The sequence below is a fragment of the Lipotes vexillifer genome, unplaced genomic scaffold (assembly GCF_000442215.2).
Source record: "Lipotes vexillifer unplaced genomic scaffold, Lipotes_vexillifer_v1.1 scaffold524, whole genome shotgun sequence".
Taxonomy (NCBI): Eukaryota; Metazoa; Chordata; class Mammalia; order Artiodactyla; family Lipotidae; genus Lipotes; species Lipotes vexillifer.
Window position 1 is genome coordinate 411,304 of NW_006774722.1, and position 5,389 is coordinate 416,692.

A 5,389-nucleotide genomic window follows, 5' to 3' on the forward strand; every position below is an offset into this window, starting at 1 on the left:
GGGTGGCTGTGTCTCACCGTGAGGACAAGGACACTGGCAGCAGAAGTTCTGGGAAGTACTCCTTGGCGTGAGCCCTCCCAGAGTCCGCCATTAGCCCCACCAAAGAGCCCGGGTAGGCTCCAGTCTCTACCATCTGTATTTATTTTTAATATTTCCATAATTTTAATCAAGAAAGAACATTTGGATTGGAGTCTGTTTATAATTAAAGTGAATAAAAACTGGTGCAATGAAAAGATGTTCAGAGAATCTTGGTTTTTTCCTTAAGGGCTCATAATCACCCTCGTAAAATAAAAGCTCTCGTAATATCTCCAGGTTTCTGGGAAATTTAACCGTCATCGTTGATGATGCTAATTGATTTCAGAAGTCATGATTTCATGAAAAAAGAAACCCATATTGCACTTTCTACAAAATAGGCAAAAAACACTCCAGGATTTCTATCTATAACTTCCCTTAATGAATGTCTCAGTTGAACTGTTTGATGTAGATACCTGTTCAGTGGTGCTGAAAATAGATGCTGTCAAAGCTAAGCCACAAGTACATGTATACTAAACAGTATTTTCAACAGGATGTTTTTGTAGTAAACTACTGAGAAACATTACATTTGTTTGGACTTCTGTTCACCATTTAAAGGTTATGTGTCCCAAGAAAATCTTGTAAAAACAAGCCAAGGTCTCCCTCTGCTGGCAGAAGCTCTATGCTCTCTCAAATCCTTCCACTGTTTTGGATGGACATTTATTTAAAATATATTCGTCCCAAGAGGGAGGGGATGTATGCATATGGCTGATTCACTTTGTTGTACAACAGAAACTAACACAGTATTGTGAAGCAATTATACTCCAATAAAGATCTATTAAAAATATATATATATATATATATTCAAGTCCTTGTTTTCAGGAATGGGGTGGAAGAGTCTGGGACACAACAAGAGGTTGGGGAAACCATGAGGATTTCTGTGTGAGACTGAGCACTTCTAGACAGGAGCGCATTTTGTATTATCATCTTTGGATGCCCCCAATTCCTTGTAAAGCTACACTTAATGTGTGTGCTTCTTTGCAACCAAGCTATTTACAAAACCTTAAGACAACATATTAGGACTTTTTAATTAAAATAACAGAATTAAAAATCACTTCAAATGAAAAGGAACTGATACTAAAATTACATTCAGTTTCTATTTACCTAGAAATGGAATATAAACTGTGTAGTCATTCATAAATACTCCCTTGTGTAAAAAACTGCAGAAAGGTATACTAATGTGAATAATAGCCATGACCAAAATTTAATTTTACTCTTTATTTTTAAAAATTTTCACCTAGACTTTTGGCTTAATAATCATACCCATGGATACAGATTGTTTTGATCCCCCTTTTTGTTTCTGAGGGGAAAAAAGTGAGGTGAAGCCACAGACTGCCATCTCTAAAGTCATATTTTGAGGGGCAGACTGCTTGCATCCCAATTGCACTTCTACTCACTGCCTTGGTAGCTGGGAGAAGTTACAACCTGGCCTTCATTTCATCAACTGTAAAATGGGGATAACAGTGATAATACCTAACCTATAGTGTCATTGTGAGAACAAGTGTGGGTTTGAATAACACTCTTTAGAAAGAGTCAAGGAGCGTTACTGTTATATTTGGGTATGCTGCTACCATTGTTCCACTGATGGTATATGCAAAACCAGCTTGTCGATTACATACCCCTAAACAACAGAAAGATTTTTTTTAAGCATGCTGAATAACCAGTATTGTACATAACAGAGGCTTCTGGAAGATTCCTTGGGCGTGGAAAATAAAATTCGACAAATATTAAACACCAAATCTGTAAGACTGTGCTTGGTGCTATATACATGGGCTTAAGACACAAAGTTTAAAATCTAGGAAGCTAGACAAGGCAAATACACCCACAATCTTATGAGACAGAATATGATAAGCACTGAGAGCTTTGAGGGGGCTTTGAGAGTTGAGAGATGCTATGAGATGATCCATTTGGTAAAGAAATTACAGGAGATGGAGTATCCAGTGCTTAAAGGAGCTATTACTATTAACATCATTATTTAGACGAGAGGTTCTGAACCTTGCCTGCATTTTAGAATCACTCGGAGAGCTTTTAAAAAATATTAACTCCCTCGTTCCACCCCAGAACAACTAAATCAGAATCTCTGAGGGTGAGGCATCAGAGTCTTTTTTAAAGTTTCCCCAGGTGATTCTAAACACCTCATCTAGATCCTCGGTGCTCAACTGCGGTCCGTGGCCTGGCAACCTCAGCAGGGAGTTTGCTAGAAATGTGGGTTCTCAGGCCCACAGTGGACCTTCTGAAACGGCATTTTATAACAAGGTCCCGCGGATCCTCAGGCTCCCTGAAGATGTCAAGGCTTTTGGTACGCAGCTCACGGTGAGTAGTAAAGGAGAAGGGTCAGTGTATGTACCACAACCTCAGGAGATCCCTTCCTTTTTTTTTTCCTTCGGACATTCTTAAAGGGGGAAAAAGCAACCAGCTGAAATATTCGGAGTTGGCACGTGTGCGTCATAACAGCCCCTTAATATTCCTATGGAACCTTACACTTAGTAAAAGGCCTTCATGTGTGTTACTTTTACTTGAACCTAATTAAGAATAGCCCTGGAAGTTAGGCATCATCATCCCCATTTCACAGCTGGAAACTTAAGTCCAAAGAGACCACATGGCTCAAGACACCCCAGTCGCAAATAGGGAGGCCAGGGCAGGAAACCAGGTAGCGTCCCATCAGCTTCTCGAAGGATGGCCTTAAGAACTGGCGGCAATCGTAATTTTGCTAGACTTGTCATTCACAGGAGAAAATTGTTAACTAACCTTCAACAGCCGGGTCGGCGGATTTATCAGAGCAGTCGCTCCGCAGCTGCGTCGGCTACACCAACTTTCGACCAATCCGCAAACTGCTGGCACGAGGACTTCTTCTTGGCGTCAATAGTGCTTCTGCGCATGTGCAATTCCCTCTAGGGAGGAGGAGCCTTTTCCTTCCTTTCCCTGCCTTCCGGACAACACAGGAAGTGGCTCGGAGACGCATGCGCAGTGTCTCCGCGGTAATTAGGGCTGTTTCCTCGACCGGCTTGAGAATACCTCAGGCTCCCGGGATTCCTGTTCCTGCCACCTCGCTACCGCCTCCTACGCGCCCGAGCGGGGTCGCAGGCTCCTGAGCTCTTTCCTCTCCCCGCCGCCGGCTTCCCTCCGCGGCGCGACTCTCAGGTAGGCCCCGTGCCGCTTCCCCCCGTTCCCCGCCGCCATGGCGCCGCAGAGGCCTGGTCCTCCCGGGCGAGTGCGGCCCGCCGCGAGGTGCTGGGGCACGAGCAGGACTGTTGGCGAACTCCATTAGTGGCCCCTGGGAGGGACGTCAGAGCTGCAAGGGGCCTTACGGGTCACCTCTGGTCTAACCCCCTCGTTTTTCTCGTGGGGAAACCGAGGCACCGGGAAGGGTCACAGAGTGGATGGCAGTCTCTGTTGCCTCTCCCCTTCCTCGTCAGACGTCTGGCTTCTCATCAGACACAAGCCGCCACGTCGTTGACCTTCCCGGGCCGTACTTGTGCGGAAGGCCATCCCCCTTTAGTCTCCCCCATGGTAACTGGTTTCATCCCCTTTGTTGCATTTATCCCTCTCTGAAACTGGTTCTTTGTTTCTGTTCCCTCCCCCAAGTAGTCCAGTATCCACGTGCACACACTGTGCCCTGGCAAGTATCTGTGAAGTGCCAGGCGCTGTGCTGAGGGCCAGGTGTGTTTTAGGGGAGCGTCCAGGTTGCTCTTTACCGTGGTGGAGCTGGCACTCTCCTGGGGAGGCGACTGACTGCCAACAAGTTCCAGATGGGGACAGGTGCTGTGAGGAAGACGGAGATGCGATGGAGGCTCCAATGCCAATGTGTTACATTAGGAAGGCAGGGAAGCCTCTGGGAGGGGCCTTCCTTTAAGAAGATGCTTTTAACAGCTTCACTGAATGTCACTTAGGCACGATAATCCGTTTAAAGTGTACATTTTGATGATTTGGGGAAGTTTAATAGAGTCGTGTAAACATCATCACAGTGCGGTTTTAGACCGTTTCCATCACCCTCAAAAGTTCGAAGGAGGCCCCTTTTGAAGTGGGAGCTGAAGATTCAAACTGAGACAGCTGGGGGTTTGGGGGAGGGCGGATCACCCCAGGCTGGAGGAACAGCTGGTAGGAATGCTCCAGGGCTGGGAGGAGCTTGCTTTGTTCACGGGCTGAGAAGAAGCCATCAGAGCTGGGGTGCAGCAAGGAGGGAAGGAGCGCGCGCTTCGGTAGGCTGGAGACGCACGCTTGTCTTCCGAACTTCTGGAGGGTTCTTCTCGGTGTCCTGCACAGCATGTGGCCCACGTAGGCTGATTAATGCTCCATGGCCCTCGTTCTTCTTCCTTAGTTCGTCCCTAATGGCAGAAATGCTCTCTCCCAACTTGATGGTTGAAGAGAGGAAGGGACAGGCGTTTCAGGCAGTGTGTGTACAACCTCGCTTGGTTTTCGTAACTCTGTGAAGTGGATTTCAGGGTCTGTTTTTACAGATGAGAAAATCAAGGCTAAATAATGTGCCCCAAATCATATATTTAGTTCCTGGACTTGACTGCAGAAGCCCTGTCATTCCTTTGTTTGCTTGTGCAGTTAACTGGTGTTTCAAATACATCTCAAACATTCGAGGCAGAGGTGGTCAGCAAGCACCACGGCCTCGCACAGGGTTGCTTTCTGAGATATTAATGCTTTCATAGACCTAGTAGGTCTACACTTGATTATTTTTCATAAAGCTCGGGAAATTCAAATACCTCCCCAGAATTCCTCACAGTTTTCCCATTCTGTGTTGTCTTCTTAAGAGATGCTACTCTTGTTATCTCCTGTCACATGAGCTGTATTGTTACTGGGTTAGTCACTTTTGTCACTCAGCTGCTAGCCTCCTTTGGGAGAGGTTGCTGATATGGTAGGCTTCTGGGTGTAAAAATTTACTAACCAATGACAGAATTGAAAATGTGGCATCAATGTATGTGAGGCATCAGAGTTATAATACATAGACTATCTCCTTGGAAGGAAAAAAGGGAAAGTTGTTTATGACCCACTATGCACTAGACACTGCGCTTTCTACATAGATAATCTGACTTGATCCTCAGAACAACCCTGGAGAAGGTGTTAATATTCTCTATGTTTGCAGAATAGGGAAAATGAGGCTTGGTGAGATTAGGGTCCCAGCTCTGGTGAGTGGCAGAGGCATGGTTCTAACCCAGGTGGGCCTACTAGACTGTGGTGCCCAGGAGAAAACTCAAAGTGGGGAGATTCTTGCTGGGCAAATGTCCAAAACATAATGTCAGACTTTTTGCTACGTAAGCAGACCAAAATGGATTCCTTTTTTTTTTTTTTTTTTTTTTTTTTTTTTTGT

The 5,389-nt window shown here is 45.4% G+C and overlaps 1 protein-coding gene across 1 annotated transcript in view; it reads left to right on the plus strand.

Moving 5' to 3' along the window:
* The first annotated feature begins 3,032 nt into the window (after positions 1 to 3,032).
* RAE1 (ribonucleic acid export 1) overlaps positions 3,033 to 5,389 on the plus strand; it is a 19,106-nt gene continuing 16,749 nt past the window's right edge. The window contains exon 1 of the mRNA XM_007449450.1: positions 3,033 to 3,213. The gene's annotated coding sequence lies outside the window, so the exon portion shown is untranslated. The remainder of the gene's footprint in view (positions 3,214 to 5,389) is intronic.